Here is a 14,425-nt window from a genome sequence, read left to right as displayed (position 1 = left end):
TAACAAGTCCCGATGCACTACTACATTATGTCCTTTAATAAAAGGGCAGCATGTTTACCGTACTTTTCTTTGGCTTGGGTTCGCGGACGAAGATTTATGGAGGGGTAATGTCCACGTCAGCTGCAGGCTCGTTTGTGGCTGACAAGTCTGATGCGGGACAGGCATACACGGTTGCAGGAGAAAATTGGTTGATTGGGGTTGGGTGTTGGGTTTTTCCTCCTTTGTCTTTTGACAGTGAGGTGGGCTCTGTGGTCTTCTTCAAAGGAGGGTGCTGCCCGCCGAACTGTGAGGTGCCAAGATGCATGGTTTGAGGCGAGATCAGCTCACTGGCGATGGTCATTGTGGCAGGCACCAAGAGATTTCTTTTTTTTTCTTTTTTACTGTACTATTCCAGAGACCGGGGTTTGAATCTGACACTATCTTTAAGGAATTTGTAACTTCTCCCCGTGGCAGCATGTGTTTCTTACGAGTGCTCCAGTTTCCTCCCACCGTTCATAAACATACTGGGGATTGTAGGTCAGTTGAGTATAATTGGTCGGCGCGGGTTTGTGGGCCGAAAGGGCCTGTTATCGTACTGTACGTCTATTAAAAATAAAATAACTACAATGTGTACAAATGGAGACAATTGAGGATATTTTCTCCATACCTATCTGATCTTGATGATGTCTGTTAAGTCACTCCTCAGTCTTCGATTTCCTGAAGAGAAGTTGTTCCAGCTTGGCCATTCTTTCCTGGTCTGTATAACTCTGGGATTTGATATTATTCCTCAGTCTATTCTGCAGATGGTGTAGTTCTTTTTTTATGATGTATGCTGCACTCCAAATGTGGTTAGAATTAAAATTTTATTTAAGTTGAACCGTGCTTCCCTGCTATTTAATTTTATCCCTTTGGAAATGCCTTATTAATTTGTTATTCCTTGTATGTGTGTTATCCATCGTTATAGTTCTATAATTACAAAAGTATAATTGAGGGGAGAACCTTCACACCTTCAAGGAGGAGGCAGAAAGGAAAATAAAAAGAACAGTGATGGGTGAGCAGTTGTTGGAAGAAATCTCTTGTGGACCCAAAATGACAATTCTCTCATGCATGGAGGGTTAACAATCGTGACATTGTACAGTGGATTTCATCTTGGGCTCTGGAAATTGCTTTTGATGGAATCCATCTTGCAGGGCATCATTCAAGTAAGCATAACAATTTCCCTGCCCTTTGATGGTGCTGCACAGAATTAACCAGCCTACTTTCATGTCATTAGATAAAGATGAACTCTGTGCAATATCTTTCCATGAGGGAAGACTGGGCGTTTATCAACAATAACTGCTGCCCTAGTCATCGTCCCACAGATCCATGAAGCAGGACCGATGTAGAAGGGTGAACCACTTCTCTGGTACATTTGGCCATCTGGATAAGGATCAAACCGGTCATGATCCATTTCAAAGAAAATAGAAAACCTTATCAGAAAAGCCTCCAAACCTTTTGGTTAATTAGTGCATCAGGCAAAAATATATCATTGTTTTGTGTGGCAGATTTCCCAACAATGGTTTTGGTTAGATCAGTGCCTTTAAGGTGTTTTCGAACAGGTTTTCTTTCTCAAGTGAGTGTCAGTCTTCTTGGGAGAGGCCTACATTTTTATAGTCAGATATACGCAGTCCATAGTTGCAATAACAAGGAGAGTTGCAAGTTGCATATTGATGGATATAATTTGAGCATGCTATTGTGACTACTGTGCAGGGGCCCATTACATGCGCAGAAACACATGATTCAACTTCCCAACATGTACAAAGTGACCCGAACTTTCACATTCAAATTCAAGAACAATCTGTCTTTAAATAGCATCATCAAAAGAGGTGAACACTTGAATAAGAACAGTCACTATTTTTCTTTCTTTGGCTTGGCTTCGCGGACGAAGATTTATGGAGGGATAAATGTCCACGTCAGCTGCAGGCTCGTTTGTGGCTGACAAGTCCGATGCGGGACAAGCCGACACGGTTGCAGGGGAAAATTGGTTGGTTGGGATGGGTGTTGGGTTTTTTCTCCTTTGTCTTTTGTCAGTGAGGTGGGCTCTGCGGTCTTCTTCAAAGGAGGTTGCTGCCCGCCAAACTGTGAGGCGCCAAGATGCACGGTTTGAGGCGATATCGGAGAACCTTTTGGTTAATTAGTGCATCAGGCAAAAATATATCATTGTTTTGTGTGGCAGATTTCCCAACAATGGTTTTGGTTAGATCAGTGCCTTTAAGGTGTTTTCGAACAGGTTTTCTTTCTCAGGTGAGTGTCGGTCTTCTTGGTAGAGGCCTACATTTTTATAGTCAGATATACGCAGTCCATAGTTGCAATAACAAGGAGAGTTGCAAGATGCATATTGATGGATATCATTTGAGCATGCTATTGTGACTACTGTACAGGGGCCCATTACATGCGCAGAAACACATGATTCAACTTCCCAACATGTACAAAGTGACCCGAACTTTCACATTCAAATTCAAGAACAATCTGTCTTTAAATAGTGTCATCAAAAGAGGTGAACACTTGAATAAGAACAGTCACTGTTACTTTTAATTTTATTACCATTGAAATATTGAACATGTTTCTTCGTGTTAGTCGGTAATTCAGGTGTGTTTTCTTCTGTCAAGATTTTTGTATGGGAAACTTTGTTATACCTTGTTTTATCCTTGTGTGGAAAAAAAACTGCAATGTGGGTACTTCATTTTAAATAAAACATTTTTTATTTTTATATGTACCTTAAATACCATCCCCATATCCGGCTCATGCTAGAGAAAAGGATTGATCTAAGAAAGTGACCCTACTTTTGTTACTGGAACTGGTGCACTGGCTAATCAAGAAGGTAACAATCTCTGCCTTAAAACACCAATGACTTGGCTGCCTGTGGCAACAAATTCCACAGATTCACCAATCTGGCTAAAGAAATGTCTCCACATCTTTGTTCCAAGCAGACGCTCTTCAATCCTGAAGTTGCGCCCTCTTGTCCTAGACTCTCCCACCATGGGAAACAACCTTTCTGCATGTGCTCTGTCCTGTCTCGTTCTCCTAAATTTCAAGGAGTGCCGGCCAGGAGCCATCAAACGTTCCTCACATGATACCCTATCATTCCTAGAGTCATCCTTGTGAACCTCTTCTGACCCCTCTCTTACATCAGCAGATCACATCTTAAATGAGGAACCCAAAACTGCTCACAATACTCCAAGTGAGGGCGCACCAGTGCCTTATAAAGCCTCAACATCACTATTCCCTGCTCTTATATTTTATTCCTCTTGAAATGAATGCCAGCATTACATTTGCACTCTTCACCTTAGACTCAACCTGCAAGTTTACCTTTAAGGTATTCTACTTTCCCTTTGCATCTAGGTATTTTCAATTTTCTCCCCATTTAATCATTGTGCGTTTAGTACTATCAAAGTGCATGACCATAGTCCTGAACATGCACTTGTCAGAGATTTAAGTAAGGTTCAGGGCTTTCACCACGTGGATAAAACTCTGCAGGATGTTTTCCCCTTTTACCACTACCACTTGTGCTCTCCACAGGCTGGTGCTAGGTGCAAAGATACCTTCATCAAGCTGATGTTGTGTCTCAGACTTGTATGAAATCTTGGTCTGCTATACTGTACCTCCTGCTGTTGGTAGCAATGGGTTTGCAGATTCAAATGGGGATGGAGGTGGGTGGGGGAGGTGAGGGTTGATATTCAGTGTGGAGAGGCGGCATGTGGGTTTTGAACTGTTATGGGGGGGAGGGGACCAGAATATTACAAGGTCATGTTTTTAAGGTGACACAGCAAGTCCAGACTCAACAACACCAGAGCACACAATTCATCAAGTATATACAGGTGAAATTTACAGAATTCCCCCCTTTAAATGACTGTTCTATACAATGTTGTTGAATATGCATAGAATGTGAATGGGTTGCAAGGAATATGTGATAATTGGAAGGATACATCTTTAGGTTGTATTCTTGCACAGGCCATGAGTCTATAAAGCTTTCAGTTGAGCCTGTGCTGATTAGGTACAGTCACTGAGCAGGTGAGGTCTTTCCTGATCTAGGGCCATCGAAGCTAGGACCCTGGAGACTCCATACTCTTCACTCGAGTGGCCCCCAGTTCTGGGTTGCCTTGAGTGGGTAAGATGGCATTGACCTCGTGGCACAGCAAGATGGTTGTCCTCTTTCCTCCTCCAATAATGATGGCACTGAGTTTGAATTTAGGTCACAGCAAGATGGCCGGCAAGCCTTTTCGCGCTGTTCCCTGACTGCCACTGCCTCCCTTCGTTGGCATGTAGCACAGCAAGTGGGCTCGGGTGAATTCAGGGCAGACGACTTGGGGCTGGAATTGGATCCAGGAGCGGTGCAGGCTGCGGACTTCCCCGGGCTTCCCCTTGCAAGGCAAACCCTCGTCCAATGCCCTTTTTTGCCACAGCTGAAACACACCGAGTCTTTGGCCAGGCAACGATATCGGGAATGCTAGCTCTCCCGGACGCGGGAGCACTCCCTAGTATGGGAAGCGGCATCTGTTAGGGCTGGGGTCATGGGAGCAGCTGGTCCTTGGAAAAGATCACCTGGGTGAACGAGCTCGCTGCCTTTGAGGTCATCATTCTCGAGCTTGGCCAGTTCTAACGATTTGGCCAGTTCATCGTGGCTAGCCAAGTCCTTCTTTCCCAACTCGAGTAGTCACTGTCTCGTACCTCGAGTGGACACTTGCGACTAGAGTGTCCTGGATCCATTCTTCCTCACAAATGTGGCCCATATCTGCTTCATACCTGCACTTCTTGTCAGGAGTCCACAGATCCAGCAATAGTTATTGATGGTCTATCTTGTCTGCTGGTGATGTAGAGCGAGTCGCTGCCTCGCTAGGACCTCATTTTGCGATTTCAGGTACCAGGCCTTCAACACCTCGATAGCAGCATCATGTGTAGAGTAGTCCCTGATGACTGCATAGCCTTTTGTTCCTACCCTCGAAACGAGTGCAGACCTCCTGAGTTCATCGGTGTGGAAAATGTATATGGAAGCTAGTGTGTGAATTCCTCAGCTGCGTGGGGGACAGAGGGTCTATCAGCAGAATACCTGGCTTGAGTAGCACTTCCATCATTGGGGAATAAGCTAATAAAATTGTAGCCTGAATAAAAGCTCTCACGACCAGAGGGAGAACAAATGCTTTTATTAGCTTATAACTGAGTAGGGTTTCACAGTAGTCTCCGGAAGGGTTTGGGGTGAAACCAGGGTTATATGTGAGCAGATGGGAGTGGAGCCGGGAGATGGGGCCAGCCATCAGCACAAGACCCTACCAGTGAATCCCAATTCACTGCACCTTCAAGTTTCTAAAAACTTCTCAATCCTCTATTTTCCCACTAAATTTTCCTTCTTTGTTTGGCCTCTCTTTTGCTTTTACTTTAGCTTTGTCATCCACAGTTGTGATATTTTTCCATTTGAATTTTTCCTCTTTTTAATATATCTATCATTCACTTTCCTCGTTTCTCACAAGCTCCATCATTGCTGCTCTTCTGTCCTCCCTACTAATGCCCCCTCTAATCCACTTTGGTCACTTCCTCTCTCATGCCACTGAAACACTAGTACATCTGACTTTAGTTTCTCCTTGTTAAATTTCAATTTGAACTCAATCACATTGTGATCACTGCCCCCTTGGTGCTCCTTTACCCTGAGCCATTGGTTTTCAACCATTTTCTTTTCACTCGCATACCACTTTAAGTGATCCCTATGCCATCGGTGCTCTGTGACGGATAAGGGATTGCCTAAGGTGGGATGTGAGTGCAAAGGGATGGTTGACAACCACTGCTCTAGACCCAATTGTTACTGAAATATTTTGTTTTGGCCCATTTCCTTTGGAGTTCTGAAACCATGCACATAATGAGTCAATTAGGTACGATTAAAACAAAGATTTTCAAACTTTTTCTTTCCACTGTTACGAGCCCAAAGGACTCCAAAACCCAGCAGCAATAGACATTCATAAAGATGTGGCTTTCAAACAAAAGTTATTTTTAATCAACTTCAAACATGAAAATAGAATCAAACATTAACTTAACTCTATACTTAACTAACCTAAATTAACCCCCTTCCAATTCTAAACGCACGTGTATGTAATGTGTGTGTAAATTCAAGAAAAGTTCTTTGGTTCACAGTTCAATCTCACTTCTTCTTCCAAGTTCTCTGGTTGCAGGCAATCACCATACTCAGCACAGAATTTAACATGTATAACGTGCACCAGGCTTGGTGCTTGAAAGGTAAATGTTTACCACTCAGAAAGGTTCTTGTAGGATTTGCAGAGAGAGATATTTGTGGCTCCAGCATTTCCACAACTGAGGTACCACCACTAGTCACCTCAGGGTCTCGCTGATGAAACTTGCCCCATCAGGCCCATCAGGGTTTTCTGGATGGTAACCTCTTTCTTCAAGCTACCACAGAGTTCCACTCCTTCCTCTATTTCAAGAGAAACATCAGACAGATAGCACTTCCAGCCATCTACTGCTCTGGAACTTGCTTTCATCAGTTTCAAACTGTTTTCCCTGGATTGCATTTTTCAGTTACTTGTCAGTGTTCCACACACTGACTGAGTGAGCTGTTAATTCAAGTCTCTCTCTCTCTCTCTCTTCCAACTGAAACTCCAAAGAGAGCATGTGACTCATGTCTTGCAAAACCCCCATCTTCCTGAGCAAAACAACAAGAGTTCTTTCTTCTGCTCCCATCTGTTGTTAGATAAACAAAATCCAGGAGTGACCTTTCTATGAGCCCTTTGCAGAAAGGGTACTGATAGACAGCATGACTCCAGCAAGACAATGGTCAAGCATTTTATGCCATCAGTTCAATTAACACCTACTTGTGAAAAGTGCTTACATTCTCCAGAGATCCTGCAATGTTAATTCTTCAGTCTTTCAAATAAGATCTGTTTTAAAATGTGTGAATGTATGTGACCTACTCTAAATCGTATAAATTATCCCCAAATATTAATATTGTTACACCACTCGCATCCCACCTTAAGCAATCCCATAATCGCAGAACAACTATGGCATAGGAAATACTTAAAGTGGGATGTGAGTGTGTGTGGTGCACTGTTGGCCAGAATCAAACACACACAAGATAAAGACTGTACAACAGGCTTTAATCCACAAAGACCTCCACAGCGCCAGGCTGGCTGTGGCTACAGCAACTCTGAGTGAGCTTTGGGAGGCCTGTATCCTGGAGGGTGATTGGCACCTGACCGGGTGGGGCTTGATCCCTTCAGGCTGACTGATTGACAGCCTGCCAGGTGTTGTCCTGTCCCCTTACCTTTCTGCAGGTACAGAGGTTGCTCCTGCAGTAGGCCAGTGGTATACCACCACATTCACCCCCTTTAAAATTGTCCTGGTGGGGGGGGCAGTAATAAGGAATCGCACCCACTATATACATACAATATTTACAGGTTGAGATGATTCAGTGACTGCCGGGGTCTCTGTGACCATCGTAGGACTGGCTCCTGGTCACTGGTCAGAGGGGAAGTGGGGGGGCTGGCAGCAGGGGTCTGTGTGGCTGGTGGGGTGGCCGGGATCGATGTTTGAGGGTTGTATTGGATGGGTGGGGGGTTTGTCCCCCAAGACTGAAGCAGGCCCCGATGGTCAAGGAGGTCATGCGCGCTCCATAGTTGCCTAAGGATGGGGATGTATTCCCAGTCAGCGTCATCCTGGGCTGGAGGGTGGCGTGGTGGTGGGTGCTCCTGCTGGTGCCAGGTCCCTGGTTGAGACGGTATCCTCCCTGCCACTGCTGAACCTAACGAAAGCATAGTTATTGTCTGCATGTAGGAGGAAGACCTGCTCGACCAGGGCTTCAGCCTTGTGTGTCCGTACGTGGTTACGCATGATCATCAGTCCCAGGGACATGAGCCATGCTGGGAGCCACCAAGGAGACTCCTCACTCATTGGTAGCTGTGTACAGCAGCGACCGAATGGCATGGAGTGCCTCGGGCAGAGCGTCCTGCCAGTACTCAACGGCCCACCCTTCAACCTGAGAGCCAGGAGGACTGCTTTCCAGACCACCCTGTTCTTGCGTTCCACTTGCCCATTGTCTCTCGGGTTATAGCTCGTCATGCGACTGGTCGCGATGCCCCTCGCCGTCAGGTACTGGTGCAGCTTGTCACTCACGAAATTAGACCACCAGTTGCTGTGGATGAAGGCGGGGTAGCCAAACATGGTGAAAATCTGCCCCAGGACCCTGATGACGATGGCCATGGAGGTGTCCGGGCAAGGGCTAGCGAAAGGGAAGCGTGAGTACTCGTCCACTACCATGAGGAAGTCGATATTCCAGTTTGTGGAAGGCAGAGGCCCTTTGAAGTCCATGCCGAGAAACTCGAAAGGCCGAGTAGCCTTGACAACATGGGCCTGGGGTGGGCGGAAGACGCGGGGTTTACACTCTGCACAGACCCGACAGGCCTTAGTCATGTCCCTGACGTCCCTGATGGTGTACGGCAGGTTTTGGGACTCGATGAAATGGTACAACCTGGTGATTCTCAGATGGCACAGTGACTCATGCAACACCTGCAGCCTGTTGTCGTGCGTAGACACGCAGATGTGAGAGAAGGCATCGGGGGACCGTTAAACTTCCCGGGGCAGTACAGGATGTCGTAGCTGTAGGTTGTCAGCTCGACTCTCCAGCACAGTATCTTGTCGTTCTTGCTCTTGTGGGTAGTGTTAAACATGAATGCCACGACCCACTGGTCAATGAGGAAGGTGAATCTTCCGCCAGCCAGGTAGTGGCACCAGTGGCGGATTGATTCCACAATCGCCTGGGCCTCCTTTTCAATGGCTGAGTGCCCTAGCTCGGAGCCGTGGAGGGTCCTGGAGAAGAAAGCGATGGGGTGCCCCCCCGGTTGAGGGTAGCAACAATGGTCACTGCGGAGGCATTGCTCTCCACCTGGAAGGGGGAGTCCTCATCCATAGCCTGCATTGTGGCATCCATGATGTCTTGCTTGATGCGGGTGAAGGCTCCCTGCGCCTCAGGTGGGAGGGAAAAAGTTGTAGCTTGGGCCAGTGGGCGGACCTTGTCCGAGAAGCGAGGGACCCACTGCGAGTAATAAGAGAACAGGCCAAGGCACCTGCAGAGGGCCTTTAGCATGGGGGGGGGAGGGGTAACTCCATTAATGGGCACATCCATTCTGGATCTGGGCTGATGACTCCATGGGCCACGATGTACCCCAGGATGGCGAGGCGGGTGTGCTAAACACGCACTTCTCCTTGTTGTAAGTGAGGTTCAGCTCCCTGGCTGTCTGGAAGAACTTCTCCAGGTTAGCATCGTGGTCCTGCTGGTCACGGCTAAAGATAGTGACGTTATCCAGGTATGGAAACATCGCCTTCAGCTTGTGCCAGTCTACCATGTGATCCGTCTCCCGCTGGAAAACTGAAACCCTGTTTCCAAAGGGAACTTGGCGGAACTGGTACAAGTGCCTGAACGCCTCAAAGGTGGTGTAAGGCCTGTCCTTTGGGTGGATGGGGATTTGGTGATACGCCGACTTCAGGTCAATCGTGGAGAAAAGCTGGTAGCGGACTATCTCATTGACCATGTTGGCAATCCTTGGCAGGGGTAGGCGTCCAGCTGGGTGTACTGATTAATGGTCTGGCTGTAATCCACAACCATCCTCTGCTTACTTCCCCCTTTGACCACCAGGATTTGGGCCTTCCAAGGGCTGTTACTGAGTTCTATGATGCCTTCCACCAGGAGTCACTGCACCTCTGCCTTGAAGAAGTCTCTGTCTGCAGCGCAATAGTGCCTACTTTGGGCAGCGATTGGCTTGCAGCCTAGTGCAAGAGGTGGAAAGAGTGCTGGTGGGGTGATGCACAGTGTGGAGAGGCCGCAGCTTGACCAGGGCTGGTAGGTGGGCGTACTGTGTAATATGTGGAGGTTGGGGCCCCCCCGAAAGCAAGGGTGATGCTCTGCAGGTGGCACTGGAAATCTAGGCCCAGGAAGAGTGGGGCGCAGAGTTTAGGCTTGACCAAAAGCCTAAACCTTGTGTAAGTCTCCCCTCCCTCAGTTATATTGGCTGAGCAGTGCCTGAGGGTACCAACAGTCTTATCCTTGGCAGCGAGGGCAATCAAGCAGGTGGTGGGGTGGACTTTTAATCTCGGGGATTGGGCCACACTCGGGTGAATGAAGCTCTCTGTACAGCCACTGTTGAATAGGCACTTCGTTATCTGCCCATTGACTTGCATGTCCATCATCGAACGCCCAGGGTCATGAGGGATATCCCTGGTCAGCGTGGTGGTGGCCAGGACCATCTGGAGTCTGATTCATCGCTCTTCGGCTGTGTGCAGTGATTTATAGCTTCTGGAGACCTGGTGAGCGTTGGTAGTGTGGCCTAGTCATCGCCCGTGTTGACTATGTCGACATCGGTCATGGCGTGTGGAAACCGATGGCACCCAGAGGCGTGGGGAGCGTTGGTAGGGTGGCCTGGTCATCACCTGTGTTGACCACGTCATTGGGGGCCCTCCATATCAGCTGCTGCCTGGTCCAAGATGGCAGCGGCACATGGGTGCCAGCTGAATGGCTGGCCTCCTTCCCCAGCAGTCTCCATTGCGCTGGGGGAAGTGATGTCATCACGGTTGGTGGCAGTGATGTAATTCTGTCAGCTGGAGGTGATGTCACACCGTGAGCCAGAAGTGACGTCGCTGTAGTTCTCGGCGTGCGGCACTGGTGGGGGCTAGTGCAGGTGCTCGGGGCACACGCTGCGACAGTCGCCGGCAGGATGGGATGTTGCACCATCGAGTCAGGGAAGGCAGAAGTAGTCGTGGGGACAATGGCGCTGCCTGGCACATGCACGTAGTGGGGAGGGGGGGGGGGGGGGTCATTGAGGGCTGCTGAACTGTCGACAGGTTTTGAGATGTACACTTTTGCGAAGTGGCCTTTCTTGCCGCATCAGGAACATTACTGTTTCCTAACTGGGCAGTTTTGGAACGATCGTCGATCTGACCCACACCAGGAACCACAGTACTTACAGGGGTGCCAGGCACCTGTCGCAATGATGTTCTCCTCCCCAGCTCGGTCTGGGGCTGCAGCTGCAGTGTGAGAGGGCCATGGGTGAGTCTGGGGTAACCTGGAATCAAAGGCTTTGACGTACAGGGCTGCTGCTTCCAGGGTTTGGACCACTTCCACAGTCTTGGTCAGGGTGTAGATATTGTATTCCAGCAGCTTCTGCTGGATGGCCCTCGAGCGTAACCCTCAGACGAAGGTGTCCTGGATCAGCCTCTGACCTCCTCTGCACCTACCCTGGGTTCAGCCAGACATGGTTGGGCCAACTCTCGCAGGTGTCCCAGGTAAGACTCTGGCGTCTCCTGGGGTTGCTGGACTCTGGTGTTGAGGAGGTACCTTGCACAGACCCCATTCATGGGGGCTTGTACAAGTTCTCGAGTGTCCATTGCGCTCTTGTACGTGGAGCAGCCTTTGGTTGCCTGGAAGGTGTGGGGACCCAGCTTTGATCGGAGTAGAACCAACTTCTTCCGATCTGAGTCCAGGATGCCGCCTTCGTGTGCCTCGATCACGTGCTGCCAGATCATGAATCCTGTCTAGGCTTCCGGGTGGCATGGATCGACTTCAAGGCTCCTTGCACACAGAAATTTTTCCATGGCAACTGTGGGAAAATTTGTGGATTAAATTGTGGTGCGCTGTTAGCCAGAATCAGACACACACAAGGTAAGGACTGTACAACAGGCTTTAATCCACAAAGACTTCCACAGAGCCAGGCTGGCTGTAGCTGCAGTAACTGAGTGAGCTTTAGGAGGCTGGTGCAGGCTTGTATCCCTGAGGGTGATTGGCACCCAACTGGGTGGGGCTTGATCCTTTCAGGCTGACAGATTGACAGCCGGCCAGGTGTTGTCCTGTCCCCTTACCTTTCTGCAGGTACAGAGATTGCCTCCTGCAGTAGGCTGCTGGTGTACCACCACAGAGTGGAAAGAAAAAGGTTGAGAACCACTGCTCTCAGCTCTGTAGTTACCACTGGTGCATTACATAACACTCAATCCAATACAGGTGAATCCCCCAGTGGGCTCATCAACCAACTGCTCCAAAAAGCTATCTTGCAAATTCTCTCAAGATCCAATCCCAACCTAATTGTACCAATATACTTGAGTGTTAAAATCCCCCATCACTACCATAACTTTGCCCGTCTAACAAACCTTTACTATTTGCTGTAATAATTTGTTGTCCTCATCCTGTTTTCTGTTTGGGGGGTCTGTATACAGCTGCCATTTCTTAACTCAACCCGCAATGATTCTACTACTTCTGATCCTAAGTCATCTCTTTCTAACGATTTAATGTATTCTTACCAACATAGCCTGCATATCATTCATCTCCTAATGACATCCATCTTTTACCCACAACTCTGTGCTGGCCACAACATCATACCTGCCAATCTGTAGCTGTATTGCAAGGCCGTCCACGTTATTTCTTCTGATAACCTACATGCATTTAAATATAAAACCTCCAGTTCTGTGCTTTTTACTTTTTTGGAGTCTCATCCCAGAGGCTTCAATTGTGGAAACTGCCTGTCCTTCCTCAAATTTGTGCACCAACAGCCCCTTCATTATTTTAGTTCCCACCCCCTTATCAATTCATTTTAAACCACTCCCCACCCCCAATAGCATGAGCAACCTCACCGGCCACGATATTGGTTCCCCTCGATTTCTTCCCACTTGTCAAGGTCACCCCCTTTCCCTCAAAGGTTCCAATGATTCGAGAAGTCTGAACCCTGTCCCCTGCACCATCTCCAGCCACTCATCTATCTGCACTACCTTCATGTTCTGACCTTCCCTAGCTTGTGACACTGGGAGGACACCAGACATTGCCACTTTGGAGGTCCTGCTGTTCAGTCTCCTTCTTGACTTCCTAAACTTACTTTGTAGGACCTCTACCCCACTCCTGACGATGAAATTGGGACCAATATGTATCACAATGTCTGACTGCTTATCCTCCCCTTCAAGAATATTCTGCAACCGCTCAGAGACATCATGGACCCAAGCACTTGACAGGCCACACATTATCCTGGCACTCTTTTGAGGCAGCAGAATTATCTATCTGTTCCCCTTTTGGAGTCCTCCATGATTATACCTCCATGGTTTACAAAATCATGAGGAGTACCAAGAAAAGAATAGCAGGCCTGCCGAAGCTGCTGTCATGGCAACGCTGCCACTGGTATGGAAGAGTGAGGAGCGGAGACCTAGCACTGCTCTGCAGGGTCCTACCACCCAGTCCTAATGCCAATGGCTCTGTCCAGGCTTTAAATAGCAAGTGAAAGGAGCCAAAAGTGATATTTTTAAATCTTGCAACCAGGGGTCTGTGCCCAAGATGTCAGTACTTGCGCTGGGCAGTGTAACACAAAGGGTTGCAGACTCCGGGAGAGCAGGCCACCAGAAATGGAGAGAACACCCACGGTTGAGAAGGTGTAGCCCAGGAGTCAACCCGACGCAATGGTAACCATGGTGGCACACCCACGAGGGGCTCAAGGGGTTGAAGGACCCACACAGATTGCGGGCGGTTGACAAGTTGCACTTGAAGCACTCACACAGACTACGGGCTGCTGGCGACCCAGTCGAAGGACCCACAACAGGCTGAAATCTGGCTCACGGGAGCCATGTATTGGAACTGGATGCCAAGGGCAAGAAGGGCATTGGGTGCTGAAGGCTTCAGAATCGTGTCAGAGATTTGGATCTGGAGCTCGGGTTGCCTATGAATTGGAGTCTGAGGCTGCAGAAGCACTGGAGATGAACCCACGGACACTCGGTACCTCTGAAGGGATTTTCTTTTGATTCCGTTTCTCCTATGGTTAAGGGCATTGGGAATGCTCATGGCAACTCTGCTTGCCTTGGGGCAGACAGAAGTTGAAATATATCATATATATTACACTTTAATGCAACATGACAATAAAAGGAACCTTTGATAGGTAAATAATCATATTCTTTTTTCCCCCCACTGTAAGGGAATCTAAGATCAGAGGGCATAGATTTAAGGTGAGAGGGGAATAATTTTAAAGGGACCTGAGGGGCCCCTTTTTCTGTAGAGAGGATTGTGAGAATTTGGAATGAGCTGCCAGAAACAGTGGCAGAGACAGGTACAATCGTAACATTTAAAAGACATTTATCTCTGTGAACCTTTGTTCTCCATGCACCTGTCTATGAGAAAATTGGACTAGAATGTATAGACAATTTAGTCAGCCCGAACAAGGTTGGCCGAATTGAGCGAATTCTCGATCAATCTATGGCTTTAAATCAAGGGTGGCAAAACTACAGTCTCACCCCCCCCCCCAGGCCAACTGTGGCACCTTGCCCATTTTAGATGGCCCCTTAGAAGAGAAAAGAAATGGTGGCTCTGCCAGACCTATGGTAACAGCAGCACGGACCTGAGAGAACAGGGAATGAAGTCTCAGTGCCTCCCCAGAAAGTGTGGGGGGGGGGG

At 48.2% G+C, this 14,425-nt stretch overlaps 1 protein-coding gene across 2 annotated transcripts in view; it reads left to right on the top strand.

Annotated features, from left to right (window-relative positions):
* Positions 1–14,425, top strand: part of cfap299 (cilia and flagella associated protein 299) — an 814,201-nt gene that overhangs the window by 577,363 nt on the left and 222,413 nt on the right. The gene's annotated exons all lie outside the window — the stretch shown is intronic.

This window comes from Narcine bancroftii, chromosome 3, assembly GCF_036971445.1.
Source record: "Narcine bancroftii isolate sNarBan1 chromosome 3, sNarBan1.hap1, whole genome shotgun sequence".
In the NCBI taxonomy this organism is placed as follows: Eukaryota; Metazoa; Chordata; class Chondrichthyes; order Torpediniformes; family Narcinidae; genus Narcine; species Narcine bancroftii.
Note: the sequence above shows the minus strand (reverse complement) of the source record. Positions and strands in the feature narration are given on the sequence as shown.